Source organism: Ciconia boyciana, chromosome 9, assembly GCF_034638445.1.
Source record: "Ciconia boyciana chromosome 9, ASM3463844v1, whole genome shotgun sequence".
NCBI classification, from domain to species: domain Eukaryota; kingdom Metazoa; phylum Chordata; class Aves; order Ciconiiformes; family Ciconiidae; genus Ciconia; species Ciconia boyciana.
In genome coordinates, this window is record NC_132942.1 from 44,882,441 (window position 1) to 44,902,671 (window position 20,231).

The 20,231-nt window shown below is 66.3% G+C and overlaps 1 protein-coding gene across 4 annotated transcripts in view; it reads right to left on the minus strand.

Annotated features, from left to right (window-relative positions):
- Window positions 1-13,398, minus strand: part of CBFA2T3 (CBFA2/RUNX1 partner transcriptional co-repressor 3) — a 31,957-nt gene extending 18,559 nt beyond the window's left edge. Inside the window, exon 1 of one of the 4 annotated variants that reach the window (XM_072872747.1) lies at window positions 13,088-13,398. The gene's annotated coding sequence lies outside the window, so the exon portion shown is untranslated. Of the gene's footprint in view, window positions 1-1,841; window positions 1,970-3,675; window positions 3,971-13,087 lie in introns of those variants that run through there. The other 3 variants (XM_072872750.1, XM_072872749.1, XM_072872748.1) reach the window with 3 other exon arrangements.
- Window positions 13,399-20,231: the final 6,833 nt, after the last annotated feature.

Sequence of the window (20,231 nt, forward strand, 5' to 3'; positions counted from 1 at the left end):
AGCGGTGGCCTTGATGGCTGGAGCGGGGACAAGCGGCACAAGCAGGCAGGGGACTCCGGGCACTTTGGAGGCAGAGAGGGGCTGGGGAAGGGAAAACATCCCCCTCCACACACCAGCGCTAGCAGGGAGCTCCGTGCGAGGTCCCTGCAGCGTGGGAACGCCGAGGCGCTGCCAGGTCCCCAGGGACCCGGGGCTGGATCCTGCCCTGCAGACACCAGGATGGTAACGGCTCCGAGGGGGTGCCGAATCCAGCCGTGCATCCCCACAGCCTCCGGGCTGCTGTGTTACTGACTCTTTGTCTATTTTCTAACCGCAGGCTCCATTTCAAGGCGATTTTGCCCATGTGAGATTGAATCAAACAACACAGGAAAAAATATTAATGAGAATTTTGCAAAATAAACAGGAAATCCCTTGGATGCTTTCTGGAAACATTGGTCAGCATCTTCCGAAGGAAAGCTGCTTGTCAAGGTGGGGTTGCCCCTGGGGAGCCCGAGCACGCTGGGAGGGACGGCAGAAAACAAGCTTCAGGAAATCTAAAAATAAACCCCGAACTGGGCAGTGGCACTAACGCCAGCAGCGCCTGGGCAGGGGGGTTCTCCTCTGTGCCACCAGCCTGGTCTCACCCCGCGCCAGCCATCGGGAAGCTCGCAAGGACTGGCCCCAGCTTGGGGACCCCCCCGTCCCCAGCCTGGTGGGGCAGCTTAATCCAGCTCCCGCCCGTGGTCCGGCTTGGAAAGCCCAGGCCAGGGCTGCAGCATCCACCCCGCATCCCCGCGATCCCAAAACGCAGCAGCGTTTCAGCCCAGCTTTGCACCGAGCTCAGCCGTGCAACCCACGGGCTGGCCCTGCTCCCTCCCAGGGCCCGGGCAGCCCCGTTTGCAGGATCAGGCCCCTGATCCGCCCAAAACCTTGTGCACACTGTGCTGGCCTGGCCAGGGGCAGAAGCAGTGTCGGTGCCGGTGGTGGGGGCTGGCGTGTCCCCCCCGGGGGGGGCTCGGCTCCCTGCTCCCCTGCCAGCACTCACGCGTGCCTCACCAGCAGCCCTGTGCTCCCCCGGCCAGCGATCAACTGACCCCCATTAAGAGACGTAATAGCAGACATTTACGGGGTGCCTCTCCTCCGCAGGGGTCCCGTGGCACCCCACAGCACCCTGCACCCCTTCCCCGGGCAGCCGTGGGGCAGGGGATGCCGCACGGCCGCGGGCAGGGAACGGCACTGCCTCTACACCGCGCCGGGGACTTAAGCTGGCTGCCGGCAGTGAGCGGAGCCGAGACCCAATTTCCACGGCAAAGCCGGACACCGCGCAGCTACGCCATCCAGATCCTGCCTGGGGTTTTCCACGCCTGCAAACGACCGTGGCTCGGAAGCAGAAATCTGGGGAAGGGACACGGGGAACGTTGGCAGAGACCTACCAGCCCCAGGTCCCCCGTGGGACCTGCCAGACCCCCCTCCCCGGCACACTGGCTGTGGGGAGCCCACCTCAGCCGTGCCCACGGGGCTGCCCCCGAGCCCGGCGGTGCCGAGCGTGCTGCGGTGACGGGCAGAGGCTGGGGGGCCGCTCGACCCTCCCAACCCGAAGCGGGGCCGAGTGCCGGAGTATTTTTCCATCTTGCACCCTGGAAGTTCCCGATGTAAGAGGCAAATCCTGCACCCACACGAGGCCTCGCTGCTACCCTGCCCGAACGCGGCACCCACCCCGTGCCGGCACCCAGTGCCATGGGAGAACAGCCTCTCCCCCCTACACATCTTGGCTTTTCCTCCGTACAAGCCAACATCTACAATCACACATTTTTTCAAACGAAACACGCCCGACATCTGGCCGTCCCCGGGTAAAACCTTACCTGCCAGCGCCGACACCGGCCAGGCCTGCCGGGAAGCGGCAGGCAGGGAAAAACCCCTTTGCACAGCCAAGTTCACCTCCGCTTGCCTTCCCAACCACAGCAAAAGCAACGCTCAAAACTTCTCCCTGCGTGGAAACGCGCCGTGCGGGGACCTGCCTTATCAGCCTCCGGAGACCCAAGCGCCCGCCCCGGGTGGCAGCTCGGCCCCGCGGGGCTCCTCACCCGAGGACCGTGGGCGCCGGGGCTGTCAGCATCCTCCCCGGCTGCTGCTCGGTGTTTGCCATGGGGTTTTGGGAGGGTTCCCCCATATTTCCGTGCCCCGTACCATAGCAGAGCTCACCCCGCCGTGGTGCTGAGCAGGCGGATGTTTGCAGAGTGTCTTCAAGTCGCTCGACAAAGGAGCGGAGAATTAATATTCCTTTTAATTAAAGGCAGAAAAATCTCTTTGTTCCCGAATAGAGAGAAAACAACAGAGGGAAGAGCTCAAAAGCTCTTTCTAAGCTAGAGACGAGACCATCGCTTAGATTCAAAGACACTGTCAACGCGCACGTGACCTCAAATTAAAAAAAACAAAATGAAACCCAGCAGCGGCAGCAGCTCCTCTCTCTGAAAGCGAAGGAAAGTTGCAAAGTTTTTCTTGGCTAATAGGGGGGAAAAAAAAAAAAATCCCACAAAAGGTGCGTTTAACCAGAGAAACGCTCTGCAGTATCCGAAGGCACCATCCAGCGGCGAGGGCTGCGCGGCGGAGTGACGGGGAGAGCTGGCCGTGCCCCGGCCCAACGTCACGGAGGAGCCAGGGAAGAGCGCGGTGCCAGCCTCGCTCCATCGCTACGCCGACAGCATCCCCTTAGCAAAGCCAGGCCGGAGCGGGCAGCCGGGCGTGCCAGCTAACGCCGTTTAATGCAATTCTGGAGGGAAAGCAGGAGCTGGACGCTGATTAATGGCTGCGAGGATCAGAAGCAGGGCAGCGCTGAGGCAGAGAGCTGGAGGCTCCCCAAGCCAGCCTTCCTTCCCAAATCCGCGTCCAATACCACCGTCCCCCGGCACACGGCGAGGCCACGGCACGCGTCACCGGCACGGACCCGCGTCCTCGCGTGTAAACACAGAATTACGCTGCTGTAGCTGGAACTTCCCAAACCAGCCCTGGGTTTCCTCCCACAAACTCTCCCGAGTGGATCAGCTCCTCCTCGCCGCCTCCATCTCTACGTCGGCGGCGGCCGGAGCGGGATGCGGAGCCGGCGGGTTGGCGCTCCGAGGAGGAGGGAGGAAGGGATGGAGGGATGGAAACGACTTCTCCCACCGGGCAGAAGTCGGGAGCCACGACCGGGGAGGGTTTGCTGCGGGGGGGGTTTGGGGGGGGCGCACAAACTCGCGTGGGTTCCCGGGGATGCTGGGCCGCCCCACGCTGCCCCGGCTCTCGGTCGCGGCAGACGGCTCCCGCCCTGCCCTCGCTGGAGGAACCGCTCCCAGCGCTGCCCGCCGCACGGACGGCGGCTCCGGTGCCCGCTCGCCCCGGCTGTGCCCCCGCTCGCCCTGCCCCGCTCCGCCGCCGCGGCGCGTCCCGGGGGCGACCAAGCAACGGGGCCGGAGAGACCGCGGCGGCGGGGACCGCGCTGGCTCGGGCACCGGCAGCATCCCCGTCCCCTGCGCACCGGCGGCTTCCCCGACACCGGCAGCATCCCCGAGCGCTGCGCACCGGGAGCATCCCCCGAGCACCGGGAGCCTCCGACTCCCCTGCGCACCGGGAGCATCCCCCGGGCACAGGTAGCACCCCCAGCCCCTCTTTCCCGGGAGCCTCCCCCGTCCCCCGTCCCCGGGCGCGGACGGCACTTACCGTCCTGAGGTGTGGCGGAGGCGTGAGGTAAGTCCCAAGGCAGGGGCCGGCAGGAGCGGGCAGAGCCGGCAGCGGCCCCCGGCGGCGGCGGCGGCCCCGGCCCGGTTAAGGCCGGCGCGGGCGGAGCGCGGCCCCGCGGCGGCGGCTGCCCCCGGCACCTGCCCGCCGCCGCTCGCCGCGCCCGGGGCCGCCGGGGGCCGCCAGCCCGGGGGTCGGGGCGCTTCCCCCCCCCCCCGAGGGGGGGCACCGGAGAAGCGGGGGAGGGCGGGGGCGGAGAAGCCGGTAAATCCGCGGGGCCGGTTCACCCCCTACGCGCTGCCCGGCGGCGCATCCTCCGGCGCCGCGTCGCGGCCATGGGGCGCCCGCGGCCGCGCTCCGTGCCGGGCCGGGCCGCCCGCAGCGCCCGCTGCCGCCGCCGCCGCCGCCGCGCCGCCCGCCCGCCCGCCCCGGAGTGAGCGCCGCCCGCCCGCGCCGCTGCCTTAGACGGCGCCTCCGCCGCGCCCGGCAGGGGCGCCCCGCCGCCGCCGCCGCCGCCGCCGCCACCGGAGCGGGGCCCCCGGGGTGCGCGGCCGGGGAGGGGGACCCGGGCTGCACGGGGACACGGGGCTGCAGGGGGCTTCGGGGGTGCACGGCACCGGGGGCTGCAGGGGGACACGGGGCTGCAGGGGCTTCGGGGGTGCACGGCACCGGGGGCTGCACGGGGCTTCGGGGGGCTGCAGGGGCTTCCGGGCGGTGCACGGCACCGGGGGCTGCAGGGGTACATGGGGCTGCAGGCGGCTTCGGGCGGTGCACGGCACCGGGGGCTGCACGGGGACACGGGGCTGCAGGGGGCTTCGGGGGTGCACGGCACCGGGGGCTGCACGGCACCGGGGGGCTGCAGGGGCTCCGGGGGTGCACGGCACCGGGGGCTGCAGGGGTACATGGGGCTGCAGGGGGCCTCGGGGGTGCATGGCACTGGGGGCTGCAGGGGACACGGGGCTGCAGGGGCTTCGGGGGTGCACGGCACCGGGGGCTGCAGGGGGCTTCGGGGTGCACGGCACCGGGGGCTGTACGGGGACCTGGGGCTGCACGGGGACATCATGGGGCTGCATGGCACCGGGGGACTGCACAGGGACACGGGGCTGCACGGGGCTTCGGGGGGTGCACGGGGGCTGGGGACTGCACGGGGACCGGGGGTCTGCAAGGGGACACGGGACTGCACGGCACCGGGGGCTGCACGGGGACCAGGGGCCGTGCAGGGGGTGCACGGGGCTTGGGGGCTGCCAGGGGCTGGGGTTTGCAAAAGGTTCAAGGTTCGCAAGGGGCTGGGGTGCTGAAGACTGAGGGTTGCAAAGCCGGGGGATGCTGCATGGGTGGGGGGCTGCATATGTTTTGGGGGGCTGCATGTGTTTTGAGGGGCTGCAAGGGGCCGGGAGTTGTTTGCGTGGGGTTGGGGGACTGCAAGGGGATGGGGCTGGGGCTTGTCTGGGGCTGTGGGAACAGTCAAGGGGCTGGAGCTGGGACTTGCAAGGCCTGGAGCGGGGTGGGGGTGCTTGTAAGGGGCTGGGGGGCTGCGGGGGGCTGGAGTTGTGGTTGCTCTGCTTCCCCCTCCGGAGGCCCAAGGGCCGGGGTTGCGATAGGAGCAGCCACATGTGCAGCCACAAGTCCCACGGGCACAGCCCTCAACGGTCCACATGCCCGGCCCAGCCTGGCCTTGGGGTGCCCCCCACCCCTCTTGGCCTTGGCGGGGCTCCCTAGGGCGGCTGCGTGGTGCCGGCACCGCAGGAATGCCAGCGGGGCCCTTCCTCTACGGCGGTGCCCGGCAGCGGTGCCCGGCAGTGGTGCATGCGTTTGCGGCACTGCCTGCCCACGCCGGGTCCCTGGCGTGCCCTTCCTGCATGCCCCGTGCCAGCTGGGGGGGACCATTAAAAATTTCCCTCCCCCTCCAAGTCCTACTACGATGTTGTTGCTTGCTTGTGTGCTGGGTAACGCAAGCCCTGCTAATTTCCCTGCGAGCCGAAGCCCTGCCTCTTTGCGTAATTACTCTGCTTGGCAGCTGCCTTCCCTCTGCGAGTTGCCGTGCGGAGCCTTTGCCGCCTGTATGGTTGTTGTATTACTCATCCTCACCCACTTCCCAGGGCTCAGGCGCTGGGGACCGCAGCAGCCCTGCCAGGCGGCGGGTCACCGCTGCACGGCTGTTGCACAACCTCTGCCGGGGTGTTGGGTGGCACTGCCGCTGCAGAACCACTGCACGGCCGCTGTACAGGCGGTGCATGGCCCTGGCATGACCGATGCACCGCCACTGCGTGGGCACTGCGTAGGCGCCGCACGGCCCTTGCACTGCCGCTACACAACTGCTGCGTGGCCGCTGCGTGACCATTGCACAGCCAGTAAATGGCCACTGCGTGGTCGCTGCACAGCCAAGCTCCCCCCCACGTCGCCCCACTGACGGGGTCGCAGCGGGACGGTGCTGCAGCACCCCGACCCAGCCCCCTCCACCCCGCTTTTGGCCACCCCAACCTCCACCGCCGGTTTTGCATCCCTCATTCCCACGTGGAACGGGCCCACAGGGGGGCCCTGCCCTGCTGTTGCACTGCCTGTGCCGGGGGAGCGTTCAGGTCTTGACAGCTTTTGCATCTACGCCGGTCGGCACGGTGTGCGCACGCTGCGCAGCGTCTGGGCGGCATCATGTACCCTGCTGCTGTGCACCCTGCGTGTACTGCCTGCCGGCCCTGCCTGCACTTCCCAGCCTGAAGCACTGGGGTTGTCCCCGTTCCTGCCCCTCCCTGTGCTGCCCTCGTTCCCTACGGGACCTTTCTCGAGGAGCCTCTCGTGGGTGAGTGTCATGGCCCCACCGGCACGGCCCCGCTGGCAAGGGCCCACGACCAGCGGAGGAAAATCCACCCCCGCGCACAGCTGCGCACCTGCCCCGCCGCCCCCCCGGCTTTGCATAGGCGGCACTGGCTGGCACATGCAAATGCCGGCGGTGCGTGTGCATTTGGACACGCGGTGCACGGCGCAGCCCCCCACCGGCGCGCATGTCAAGGCATCACGGAGCACCGGCCATCACCAAGGCGGCCCGAGAGCGCTCCCAAAGCAGAGCCCCGGTTTTCAGGGGTGCCAGCACAGGGCTCTGGCTGCTCACCGGGAGAGCAGGGACCCGACCACAGGGGTGACCACGCTCTCAGCCGAACAGGCTGTCCCACACATCCCCCCCCCGATGCAGTGTAAGCCATTGAATACGTTGCAAAACCAGCTGGTGCTGTGCCACGAGCCCAGCGGTGACTGAACCCCTCCGTCCCCTGCCAACACCCTGCCCTTGGACGCCTTGCGGGGACCTGCTGAGAAAAGCTGCAACCTCTTCTGGTGGTTGCAAATTAGGGTGTAGATGAAGGATGCTCTCAAATACCTGGCACTGGCCAAGGTGGTCGAGCTGAAGCCAAGCCGGGTGGCCGTGAGCCCACGGGGTCTTTGCAACGAAGGCAGACGGAGCCAGGTACAGCCGCCCTGCCAGGGCCACCGCGCGGGCAAGAGCTGCCCATCCACCGGCAGGACGGGCAGGCAGCGGCACTGCAGCGTGCGTGGGACAGCATGGGCAGGAGGCAGCCACGCCGTGTCCCCCCCGGCGGCGTTTGGGTGGCGGGGTCTGCTTCGTTTCTATTCCGCGCACGCAGCCTGTAATTTTGGTCTATTGAAGTCATAATTCACTACTGTGAAAATAAACATTTGTGTTAGCTCGCTTTATTCGGCGGACCTCGTCTGAATGTTAATAATTCCCTGCCAACGTGCTTGCACGTGGCCTCAGCCGCCGGGACAAAGCCTGGGCACGCTTGGCCGTGGCCGTGGCCGTGGCCGTGGCCGTGCCTACAGCTGCCTCCTTGCATGCTTGGGGTAGGATCTCACCACCCTTCGCACATCGTCCCCGGGGATCCCTGGATCCTGACAGAGAGGAGGTGGCGAGAGAAGTGCCACTTCGCCGAGGGTAACGAGGGAGCTGCCACAAGATAAAGGTAATATTTCGAGTAAAGCAGATTTGAGTCCACCACCTTGCTCTGGCCCCTTCCCTGCCCTCGCCTGTCCCTGGTTTTGTTTGCTTGCGCTGTTTTGTGGGTGCTCTCACCTGCAGCGGGGATGCCCCAGCACCCGCCCTGAGCCATAGCCGAGCTGGGGCAGGCAGGAGGACGCCTGGGCCACCCTCCGGCTGTCCCCATGGCTGTCCCCATCCCTGTCCCAGCCGGGATAGGGCTGGCCCCAGGGCTCCCCGGGTTTATCCCTGCTGGGTGCAGGGGGCTGGTGCTTCCCCTCCGCATTTGCATCTTCCCAGCCTTTATCTTTCCCCCAGTCTCTGTATTGCTGCAATTACAGACACTTTAAAACACAATGATCTGGCTGTTAGCGTGATGGATGACAGAACCTTTCTGTCTGGTTTAAATCATGGCCGAGAGTGAGCGAACTTCCCCGGGTTAACCCCTTCGTGCCCCCCCCCCAGCCCGCTCCCTGCCCAGCCCAGGCTGGTGCCTGCTGGTTGGTGCTGCCGTGTGCCCCACGGCCACGCATCCGCCGCACGCGTGGGTCCCACGGATGGGGATGGAGGGGGGGTCTGGCATCCCTGGGGTCAGTGCTGGTGGGGAAACACCCCCCATCCCTCAGCTCCCCGGGTGCACGGGGCGGATGTGGCATGGCGGGGCAGACGATGGCACCAACCCCGCTTCGGCAGAGCCGGCGGCCCTGCTCCGCTGCGGTGGGAAAGCAATGGCCGGGCCGGGAGATAAGCGTCTGCCAGGGCCCGATAGCCTGCCTGGATCCGTCCCAGCCCAGGGCCTGGCAATCCGTCCCCCGGCAAATCTGGAGCTGGGGCAGGATGGGGCCCCGCCAGGTTCCCACCCGGCAGAGAGGGTGGAAACTCCTGTAATGACTTGGTGTCGGTCACGCCGGCGCGTGATTGATGGCGCGGCGTGCAACAGCCCGGCACGGGGATTAACTGCACATGTTATGGCAATTCGTGCTCCCTTTGTTTTGAGGAGCCGGCATCTCCCGCCGCCGCGCATCCTGCCCTGCGCCCACCGCTGCCTGTTCTCCCTGCTCCTGCCAGTGCCACCCCCATGGGTGTCTCAGTCCCACGGGAGGGTGTCGGTACCGTCACCCATCACTTCTGCTGGCAGGTGCTGGTCGACCCGCGGGGAGGAGGGATGTCCTTCATCCCTGCTGGGTGTGCGTGGGGAGAGGCTGCAGCGGGGCGGCTCGGGGAGCTGCCCCAGGCAAAGGGGCTCCCCGAGGCACAGCCTGGGGACAAGGGGGGGCCACTGGGGCCTGGCACGGTGCGCGCCCGCGCCAGCAGATAAGGTGCTCGCTGAAGGCGGATGAGGGCAACTGGCACCAACCCTCAAAGGAAATGGTCACCACCACCATGCACCATCCGGGCCCCGTATCTGTCCGTGCACATGGCCCCCCGCCCGCTATCGGGGCCGCGCACGCAGGCCGGGGCAACGCAGTGGGTGCCGCCGCTCACGCTGCCGCCGGGGCAGCCCCAGCCCTGTGCCCCACTCGTGCCTTTGCAGCCACCATGGTGTTGGGGTCCCTCTTCACACCTCAAGGGTGCCCAATCGTCAGTCCTCACCCTCCGTCTCTCTCCCCGTAGCTCTGGCTCAGCCCCTCACCCTGCATCCCAGCGGCACCACGTTGTCCTCCTTCTCTCCGGCTCTCCCGAGCTCCCGCGAGCCGGGCTCTGGCTCAGCCCCATCGCTTCCCAGCGTGCCTGGAAGAGCTGATTGCTATTCAGGCTGCATCCCCCCTTCGCAAGCCTCAGGCTTTTTAAAAAAGCCCACGGTGTTGCTTTATCACACCTTCCCCCTCGCCACGCTGGTGAGTCATCCCCTCGCCGGCATGCCGCGCAGCCGGGAGCCGCGCAGACCTGCCCTGCCGTGGGCAGCACCCATGGGTGCCTGCAGCTCCTCTGCCGTGCCATGCCAGGGGTCCTGCTGTGGCCCAGCTCTCGCAGGAGGCTTGTCTGGAGGCGAAGGCACCGAGCCGTGCCGGTGCTCAGCCCCTGGCGTGCCACAGGTTTCCTGTGTCACCCCCAGCCAGTCTGTCTGTCCATCTGGGTTTCTCGATCTCTATCCACTCCCTCCTGGGGAGCAGAGCATCCCCGGGTGCCTCCCTTCGGTCCTCGGTAGATGTGGCTGTGCCAGCGGTGCCTGCCCGGCACAGCGCCGAGCAGAGCTGGGGAACAGTGTGGGGCCGGGTGCTCACAAGCAACCTCAGCGATGCAAAGCCCCCCGCTGCTAGCGGGGTCCCCATTTTGCACAGGGACCCCTTTGCTCAGAGCACCCCACTGGGACGATGTGCTCGCAGCAGGGAGCTGCCGGGCTGGGAAGGGTCGGCGCGACCACGAACGGTCCCATTGCCCTGGTTGCATGCACGGACGTGGTGGTCTGAATCTCAGCGCTTAAATCCATCCCGGAGCGAGTGCCGGGAGCTGGGCTGCAGCCCCCAGCGCTCTTCCCTTGGCATTTTGCTTGCAGCAGGAGCCCTGCCTGGCGCTGCCTTTCCCTGCGCGTTAATTCATCGGGGAATGCGCGGGGGAGATAAGGGGCTGGTGGGGAGCCAGCGGCCGGGGAAGACGGCTCGCCCGCCCGCCGGCTATCGCCTGCCGCAGCTGCATCCGCCGCGGTGACATCTGCTTGGCAGGAAGTGCCGCTCGCCAGCCTTTCTGAAGAAAAGGGGTTCATTTGTGCCTGGCTTCCCTCAGCGCCCGCTCACGGGGGTCCCCGGCCTCGGGGCCACCCGCCCCAAAGCCACCCTGGCCCCTCGCTGCCTTGGCTGAGGGCTGGGAGGAGCAGCCCCCCTGGCCCTCGCTGCCAGGAAGCAGACCCAGGGACTTTGTGGCTTTCGCACAACTTCCATAACATTAAAAGAAAAAAAAAAATCCTGTTTTCCTGGCTGACAGATTCGTTCCTGCTTCGTGGCATTCGAAGGGAAACCGGCCTCTACTGCTTATCGTCCTGGCTCGCCCTGCGCTGCAGGCTCCGAAAAATCACCGGCTTGGCTTGAACGCTGGGAGACTTAGGGATGCAGCACCATTCCTCTGGGTGCTTTATGGTTTCGGGGTCGCTGGGGGCCAAGTTTCCAGCTTTTCTTTGCCACGGGGAGGCTGGAAAGTGTTTTAATTTTGAAGCGGAGACTGCCGCTTGCTGACCTGCCTCCAGGAGCTGGTGCTTTGGGGTGCATGGAGACAATGCTGGCACCCCCATGGGAGCAGCGCCCGGCGGCAGCAACGTCAGCAAGTCCTGCCAGCCTCATCCTTGGCCAGTGGGAATTTGCCAGGAGACGCTGAGCACAATCCCCTGAGCTGCCCTGTCGAGCCCAGCACGCTGGGAGGGCCACGCACCCCGCCACGGTGTAGAGGGTCCCTCCGGCTCCTCCAGTCCCTCACCCGGGGAGCTCCCCTCTCCAATGCACTGCTCCCCTTTGCGGGGCTGGGCAAGGGGAACGACGGTGCTGAGCCTCCACGAGAGCCACGTCCTCGGGGCCTGGCCCCTGACACTGCCTGGGGATGCCAGACCTCCGTGTAATGCCAAGGCCTGGGGAGACGAGAGCGTCTCTCAGCCCCGCCATGGCACCACTGCCGCCCTGCCTGCCCCTCGCCCGGCGGGCAGCCCCGGTGAGGTGGACAGTGGGTTCACACTCCCCTTCTCCCTCCCCAAACCACAGGGTACCCGGCTGCTTGCCAGCCCTCTCCATCCCACAGGCTGCAACTGCCTGCACAGGGCTCTCTAATGATGGGAATTTAATTAGCTTACATTGCACTTCCAACACCTCGCATCCCTGCAAAAATCAATTGGAGCTAGCGGGAGGCGGTGCAGCGCAGCCTGCCTTCGCTCCGGCACGTGGCTCAGCCCGGGAGCAAAGCCCTCGGGCTGCTTTCAGAAACCCCCCAGGGCCAAAATACCCCGGCACCGGGCTCCGGCGGTGTGGAGGTCGGCGCTGATCTGTGCCGTGCCGTGCCGTGGGGAGCCGCAGCCTCGCGGCGGGGAGGTCTGGGATTCGTTATGAGGTCCAGATGCGCCGCGGCAGCGGGGGACGTTGCGGCTGTCTCTGGCCACCTGCATCGTTTCCAAGTTCCCAGGCTAAAAGCAGGGCTTGTTATCAAGAGCAAAAAATGTGCCACCTCTGTTGTATTTCATTTCCCTTTCTCCACCTCTTCCCTGCCCGCTGCGCATCGGAGATAACAGCTCTCGGCGCTGAAGCCGGAGTACGGGGCAGGCAACGGCCTCGCCAGCCCTATCGCTGCCTCACCGGCCGCAAGGAAATCAGGAAGTTTGCAGACATATTCGGCCAACAAAATAAACATTTCTCCTGCCAAGAGCCTAACCGGCAGCTCAGCAAGCCCGCAGCAATCTGCATGGCTCCCCTCGCTGCAGCCTTCCAGTCGAGCTGCTGCCGCAGCGCTGCGCCCGCCCGGTCCCCGGTGCCTTATCGGCGGGTGCCCCTCGCTTGGGATGCACCGAACGTTGCTGCGGGCAGCAGCTCTGGGGGCAGGGACCTCAGCGCAGCTCCCACTGGTGGCGAACCGTCACGGCACGATGGGTGCAGCACCCAGGGTGGACCCCAAACCCTGTCCTCCAGCCCGTCCTCGCCACGTTCCCGACCCGCGGGGTGGGTGCCGGGACTGGGCAGCGGGGCAGGGGGCTGCGGCCAGAGCACGATGCCGGTGGAGAGGGGAAGCGAGGCAGAGGGCCAGTATTGTTCACTCGGGGCAGACAAATGCCGGTGACTCAGCCAGCAGCCGCTTTCCTGCCCTGTGCCGGGCACAAGCCCAGCAGCAACCCCTTGGGCCTCCCCAGAGCTGCTGCAACCCCTCGGCCGAGGCCAGGCTGCGGGGTGCCCCTCGCCCTGTGCGCGGCGGTGCCGGCGGCACGGGGATGCTTTGCACAGGGCCATGGGATGCCCCGGCACTGCGGAACCTCCACGCTGCCACGCTGCAAGTGAACACAAGCACCTCGAGAGCCCGTGGGGTCAGATCCTGTCCCCGGTGGCACAAACCTGCTGCACACAGGATCCGGCCGCTGCCAGGGAGGGAGCGTGGGAACGCGTTCCCGAGCTGCGGTGCGAGCCGCTGACCCGAGAATGAATGAAAACACCCGGTAAACAGAGGATTTAAACCCTGTAAATAAAACCTAATCGTGGCTGATTACTCATTATGGAAAGGTTAATTGCAGAGTGGGTTCCAAACGGGTCCTTGTGTCGGTGAGCGCCCCGTGGTGCTGTGCCCACGCGGATGCACCGATGGGCACCGGCCGCGTGCCACCCTCGGGGAGCACCTGCCTGCCCAAGGCTGCGTTTGACATCGGGGCGAGCCGCCTGTGCGACGGCATGGCACACGGCGCGGCCACAGCCACCCGCCGCCTTCCTCCCGCCGCTGCCTCGGCCTTACCTTGGCCGGTCCTGCCTGCCGCCCTGGCCCAGGAGTGGTGGCTGTCTGGCTTGGGGGGTCCCCCGCGCACCCCAGGGGATGGGTGTCAGCACCCCGCTGCCGCAAGCCTCGCGGGGGCCGGCGCAGCCAGCCTGCTGCCACGTGTTGGTGCAGGAGCCACGCCGGGGAGGGAGATGCTGAGCACCGGCGGGGCGCGGCAGGGCACGGGGTGCGCTGCCCGCTCGGTGCCTGCCCTGCCGCGAGGGCTGTTCATGTGACGGCCGGGGCCGGGGTGGCAGCAGAGCCGCGTCCCATGGCGAGGGGGAAGGTGAACAGCTGCCGGGCAGTGATAATGCGGCGGGTGGGGGGAGGCCGGGCAGCTGCGCCCGTGTCCTTCCCCAACAGGAACCATCTGCGACCAAGCCCAGCTCTGCCTTCCCTATCAGCCATTCTGGTCTGACTTTCCAACAACTTCCCCTTCGCACCGGCTTCACTTCCTCACTGTGAGGGGCCGGTGTGGTGCAGCTCGGCATGGGCAGCGCCGTGCAGCACGGCGTGGCAGGACCAGCACGGTGCAGCATGGCACGGCACGGCTGTCATGGTGCACCTCGGCACGGGCAGCGTGGTGCAGCGTGGCGTGGCTGTCAAGGGTGGAGCTCAGCACAGGCAGCACCATGCAGCACGGCCCGGCATAGCCAGCACGATATGGCACGGCACGGCACGGCACGGCACGGCTGTCAAGGCACAGACAGCGTGATGCAGCCCAGCACGGCACGGCCAGCAAGATGCAACACAGCACGGTGCAGGACGGCGTGGGAAGCGCGGTGCAGTATGGTGCAACTGGCACAGCATAGCCGGTGCAACACGAGGAGAGCTGCAGCACAGCATGGTGCGGTCCGGCACAGTGCGGTGCGGTCCGGCACAGCGTGGTGCAACCCCACGCAGCGTGCTGCAGCCTGGCACAGCACGGCTACGGCCACACACCGTGGCCTGCACGGTGCACCCACGCACAACCAGCATGCTGTGACACCGAGGGCTCGCCGTGCTGCAGCCCTGGAGCCCGCTAGCCCCTTTGCTGGGGGACAGCCACGGCGATGAGGATGTCCCCTGGCTGCTGCTGCCCTCCTGAACTGCAGCTGCAGCATCGGCACTGGGCACGAGCCAGATGGGCTCCCTGCACCAGCCCGGCTCCAGGCATCACCCTGGCCTGCTCGGCACTTGGGATAACCCCCCCGGTGGGTGCAGAACCCCCTTTGCAGCCCATCCCTGCACCCCCAGGCCAGCCCTCCCCGCGCTGGGGCTGGGGCTCCCCGACAGCCGCCGGCGAGAGAAACAACTTGTTAGAAAACCGAAAGGCGGCTCCGGGCTGCAGGTGGGAGGGAGGAAACGTGTCCTAAAAATACAGCAGTGCCTGCACGGTCCCCGAAGGTGGCTGAGCAGATGGCGTGTCTCGGTGGCCACCTGGGCTCCCGCAGATGGTACCCGGGGCTCCCCGCTTCGTGTCCCCATCCTGGGGCTCCCGGGGCGGGGGGGGGGGCAGACGGGGAAGGGACGATGTGGTGTAAGTGGGAGGGAGGGTCCCACAGCATGGGGGTGCAGGGGTGCTGTGCTGCAGGGGTGGGACAGAGCGGGGTGAAGCGGGGTGTCACCGGAAAGATTTGCAGCCTCTCTGCCCTCTGGGTGCAGCCCGGGGCCCCAGGGGACGGCGAGCGTGGTCTGGGTGCTGCAGGGAGACGCGGGGAAGCCCCGGCACGGGACCGATGCGCCGGGGGAAAGGGCCACACAGCTACAAACCACAGTCCCAACCCAGGCGGGATGGCACGCACCCAGCCAGGGCTGCATGCTTGAGGGGAGACGCTGCAGCTGCCCCCAGTGAGCCTCTGCCCCGCATCCTGCATCCCGGCAATGCTGGGGGGTCCCAGCTCCATCCTACCCGCCCTGGACATCCCTGTGCCCCACCGGCGAGGGGACCAAGGGCTGGCAGAGGTTTTGGCTGCATGGGGCCGTGGGCTCCCAGCTGCCCGTCCTGCTGAGCAGGAGGGTTTCCATCCGCGTTTCGTGCTCTCGTCTCTTCCCCTTTTATTTCTGGCAGGACAGGCGGCCACAGGCCCAGGTGGGCTCGGCGTCGTCGGCTCGGGGTTTTGCCGAGCCGCCCTGCGGTGAGGGTCAAGCTTGCCTGCAATGAGAGACAGAAAGCGCGTGGGGGATTAAATGGCAGCGGCCACTCCTGGGGTGTCCCGGGGCAGCAAGTCAAAACCTGAGGGTTTTGGGGCTGGCCAGGAAAATCCCACCCAGCTGCAGCCCCATGTCCCTCATGTCACCTGCGGCAGGAGGGTTTTCTCCGCAGGCAAACAGCGAGCACCTGCCCGGGCAGCTGCAGGGGTCGTGCGGCACCGGGCTGCCAAGGGCCGGGGAATGCCCCGGCGTGGGGGGAACCCCTGGGGGTGCAGGGTCTGCCCTGGCGTGGGGGGAACCCCTGGGGTCCCGGGGTCTGCCCCGCTGTGGGGGGAACCCCTGGGGGCGTGGGGTCTGCCCCGGCACAGGTGACCCCCCCCTCCAGTCCACCCTCCGGGGACCCTGCCGGCACTCCCAGCCGGTTTCTCTCTGAGTCAGAGCTACACGCTTGCTGCCGAGCAGAAACTTCCACCCCCGGTAAAGGAGAAGCGGGACGGGCTCCCACCGCCCCCACACTCAGAGCAAGAGGGTGGCAGAAAGGCAGAAACCCCCGGGGGGCAGCCGGGACCCGGCTGCGGCATCCGCCACCCGCCTTCGCGCTTACTGGGGCCGCGCCAGCCCCGTGCTCAGCACGGCACGCTTCCCCGACGCCTGGGAATGCCCCGGCGGGTGCTTGCTCGGCCCCGTGTGCTGCCCGTACCCACTGCCTGCAGCACCCCGCTGCCCGCGGCACCCCGCTGCCTGCAGCACCCCGCTGCCTTCCCCTTTCCGTTTGAGAGCGATGCAGCCACCCTGGCGGGGAGGGAACCCGAGGTGAAAGGAAGCTGCAAGCAAAACCCGTGAGCAAAACACCACCGGCAGCTGCCGGAACCGAAAAGAGACCATCGCCTCCCAAAGCGGGCGCTGCCTTTTGGGCCGCAGGCGGGCATGGCCCTGGCTGCCTGCAAGCGTGCGGCTGGGATGGGGCTTTTATACCCAATGCCCAAATCTGCCTCTTCCACCCCGGGGAAATGTGGATGCGGGAGCAAAGGAAGGAGCCAGGGATGGGAAGGAGAGCGGCGGCCGAGCCGGGGAGACGGGAGCTGCCGAGAGTTCACATGAAACACAAAGATGAATTCTTTAAGGAAAAAAAAAAAAGAAAAAAAAAAAAAGAAAAAAAAAGAAAAAGAAATCAAAGGGATGTGGAGAGGGAGATAAGAGGGAAGACAGAGCAGGGAGACGGAGGGAGCGGAGAGGACGCGGGCAGAGGGAGGCAGGCGGCGCGGGCGGAGGCGAAGCCGGGGAGCCGGGGGAGCTGTCTGGCGCGGTCCCTATCGGCTCTCCCCATCACGGTAGCCTAACCTCAAGTAGTTTTTCACCGAGATTGGAGTGATCAGGTAGGGCTGCCCTCGCAGGCAGCTGCAGGGCTGTGAATAAGCACCTGCTTATCTCTGCCCAACGGCTGTGCGCGGCTGCAGATTGCGGGAGGACGGGGAGCTGCCTGCCGGCTGCGATTTCCATATCAGCGCCCTGCAGCCGCCTGCACCAAATAAACACAACAGCCCCATGGACAAAAGGTTAATTATCAATTTTCAGAAAGGGAGAGAGAGGGGAGGGGGAGAGACGAGCAGAAAGGCCGTCGGCAGCCGCGGGGATGTGCAGCCGTCCCCAGCCGGGGTGCGGGGCTCCACGCCCCGGGTGCAGCGTCCCCGAGCGTCCCTGGGGCTGTGCCGGCACCTCAGGGGCTTTGGGGTGGGGGACGAGGGATGGGGATGGGATGGGGATGGGGATGGGGATGGAAACGGGGATGGAGATGGGGATGGGGATGGGGATGGGGATGGGGATGGAAACGGGGATGGAGATGGGGATGGGGATGGGGATGGGGATGGGGATGGAAACAGGGATGGGGATGGGGATGGTGATGGGGATGGAGATGGGGACGGGAGTGGGGATGGGGATGGGTCTGTGTGTGCACAGGGGCTGTGGGATTGGGGGAGATGTAGGGGGAAAGGAGACCTCGCAGCCACCTGGCTCAGCCCTGTCTGGGCAGAGGCAGGGCTGGAAGAAGGCACATCCTCCTCCTCCTCCTCATGAGCATGCAAGTCCCTGCTGGCTCTGCTTCCTGCAGCCACATGTCTGCATTCAACACCTTCCTCCTCTTATTGGAGTGGCCGCGAGCTCCCAACTCGTCCGGGCCACGGGGCTCAGGGAGAGGTGGCATCCCCCTGCTTCTAGGTTAGACTTGGTGAAGCCATTGGGGACCCTCATGGGCTCTTAATCCCCGTGCTTGGGGTTGGGCTTGCCCCTTGCTCCTGCCACTTGGGAGTGGGATATTAAATGGGGCTGGGGGTGCTATCCCCCACCCTGCACCCCACGCTCACGTGGGAAGGGGTTGGTGCCACGGGGCTGGGAAAATCCTCTCCCGCCGCAGCCATCCCCGCACTGGAATGGTTTTCCCATCCTAAAGCGTGGTCCTACACTAAGCACACCCCAGCCAGGGAGGACGGCCCCCCGTGTGCTCGCGATGCTCCCAGCTCACATGGGGAGATGTGGCACCGGAGACCGCGGCACGGGGCAGCAGCCGCCATGCCGCCGGCAAGCCTCGAGCCCACACGGTGCCAGATTTAGCCACCGACACACTCCTAAAAATAGCCGGGAGTCGGGAGGCTGGTGAGCTGCGTCTGCTGCGACAGGGGGTGGACAGGGAGCTCTGCCTCTCGTCCCACGGGGCTGGGGTGCACGGGGCTGGGGTGCAGGGGGTTGGCCCCAGCACGGTTCGGCTGCAGGAGTGCTTGGAGCCACCGGCACGGGAGGATGCAGCCATCCCTGTGCCAGCCTGATGCTGGAGACGAGATGAAGAGCGGGATGGAGATGAGATGCTCTTGGGGTTGGGACGGTCCTAATCCTCCGGGGAATTAGATATGCGACTGCGGCTAAGAACACTGGGGGTTAATAATATTTAGCACTTAGGCAGGGCTTTCGTGCACGCAGGGCTTTGCAGCTCTTGCCTTACGGATGCTCGCAGGACCCTGCAGGGGTGAGGAGCTGGCTTTCGCCGGGGGATTTGGGGTGAGAAGTGGGGGGCAGAGCTGGGGCTTGGGGAACCACAGTGCCTGGCAGGGACTGGCGGGGTCTCTGGTGTAACCCCGACCTGCCCCACACCCCGAGAGGGGTCCGGCCTCCGGCTGGCAAAACACGCTAAAAATACCGGGCTAAGTATAGGGGGGAATGCAGGCGGGGTATGAGCCTCCCGGGCCAGAGCAGCCAGCACCCCCCCAGCTTCGCCCCAGCCCCCCCAAGCTAACCCTAGCCCAAAATACTAACCCAGGGCCCATCTGGTGTCCAACTGATGAGCACAGATGTGTTTGGGATTTCCGCGCCGGCTGGCAGCCGTTCAGACCTGTCGCAAGCTGCACCTGCTGCAGGATATTTTCCCTTCTGGATTTACTCCCCCTCCAGCAGCCCCAGGCACCCCCCGGGGCTGGACGAGCAGCGGGAGACCCCCCCCAGTGACGACCCTCCTTCCCCATGCCCGTCCCCACCATAAATACGGATGTGCAAGCAGGAGAGGGCTGAATTAAACCTGAAAACGGGGAGGCTGGCATGGGGGAGAGGGGCCGTGCGGTGTCCAAATCTCAGCCCCCCACAAAGAAATGCTTGGGGGGGTGGGTGTCACAGCTGCCCTCCCCCAGGATGGATTTCACCACCTCCGAGCTCTTTTGGGAGGGTCAAAGGGGACTTCTCGGTGAGCATCCCCAGCTGGCCACCACTGCAGAGACCTGAGCCTTTCATCGCAGGCAACGAGCCCAAGTGATGCTCTCGGGCTTGGAAACTCGCCAGTGCATTACCCAGCCGCCCCCCCGCCCTCAATCTCCCCCCTCCCCAAATTAACGTGCCGTTATTATTTTTTAACAAGGCTCTCCCGGATCAGATGTTGACCCCTGTAATGATCGCGCAGCCTGCGGAGGGAATAAACAGCAAATCCCCTTTTAAATGAAGGCCTCGCAGAGGGATTAGGAGCGAAGGGGTGGCCTCTGCCCCCCCCAGCCGGGGGCTGCCTGTGCAGATATGCGGGGCAGGAGGAGGCCTTGTCTGTCCGTCTGGCCCGTCTGAAGTGGTCCTGTGCGATAGGGAGTGATTAGGATTAGACACATCCAGGATGAGAGTTTTTTCACCAGATAGAGATGATAATGGGACCCATGGGGAGGATTACGGTCCCTGTCTCTCCAAGAGAGCTGCCATCTGCGTATCCGTCTCCTGACGTGTCTGCTCCCCCGACGTGCCCAGCCGGACTCTTCCTCGTCCATGCCGGGTGCTGGGATGGCAGCGCTGACCCACTGCACCCGATGGGGCTGGACTTCACGTCCCGTCCCCACGAGGGTCATGTGGGAGCAAGGGCTTGTGGCCATCCGGGGTGGGGGACATGCTGTCCTGCACGTGAGCACAGCACCCAGCATCCCTGCACGTCCCTGGGGTGCTCAGGCTTCCCCCTGCATCGCCGGGGCACTCAGCATCCTTGCATCCCCGGGGCATTCAGCATCCCTGCGTCTCCAGGGCACCCAGAATCCCTACACATCCCTGGGGTGCTCAGGCTTCCCCCTGCATCCCCAGGGCACCCAGCATCCCTGCATCCCTGGGATGCTCAGCATCCCCGCACTTCCCCAGGGCACCCAGCATCCTCCGGCATGTCCCTGGGGCACCCAGCATCCCTGCATGTCCCTGGGGTGCTCAGGCATCCCCCTGCATCCCCAGGGCACCCAGCATCCCTGCACGTCCCTGGGGTGCTCAGGCATCCCCCTGCATCCCCAGGGCACCCAGCATCCCTGCACGTCCCTGGGGTGCTCAGGCATCCCCCTGCATCCCCAGGGCACCCAGCATCCCTGCATGGCCCTGGGGTGCTCAGGCATCCCCCTGCATCCCCAGGGCACCCAGCATCCCTGCATGGCCCTGGGGTGCTCAGGCGTCCTCCTGCATCCCCAGGGCACCCAGCATCCCTGCATCCCTGGGGTGC